General features: G+C 56.4%; 1 protein-coding gene across 7 annotated transcripts in view; it reads left to right on the forward strand.

Moving 5' to 3' along the window:
* The window catches only part of OTX2 (orthodenticle homeobox 2), a 10932-nt gene that overhangs the window by 6277 nt on the left and 4451 nt on the right, over positions 1-204 (forward strand). The window lies entirely within an intron of this gene.

Consider the following 204-nt stretch of genomic DNA (forward strand, 5'->3'; position numbering starts at 1 on the left):
GGGGGGGAGGGTCCCTGACTCCCCGGAATGGGTTTTTGTGTGTTGAGTTTTCGGGGTTGATTTTGGAGGCTTTTTGGTTTTGGTTTTTGTCTCCCTTTATTTCATTCGTTTTGTTAGCTTTCGAAGGGCGCTCTGGCTGGAGAGATCTCCGACGTCAGGCGGCGTGGGGGCGCCCTGCTAGGGGCGGTGTGCGTCCGGACACCT

This window comes from Myotis brandtii, unplaced genomic scaffold (assembly GCF_000412655.1).
Source record: "Myotis brandtii unplaced genomic scaffold, ASM41265v1 scaffold640, whole genome shotgun sequence".
Classification (NCBI taxonomy): Eukaryota; Metazoa; Chordata; class Mammalia; order Chiroptera; family Vespertilionidae; genus Myotis; species Myotis brandtii.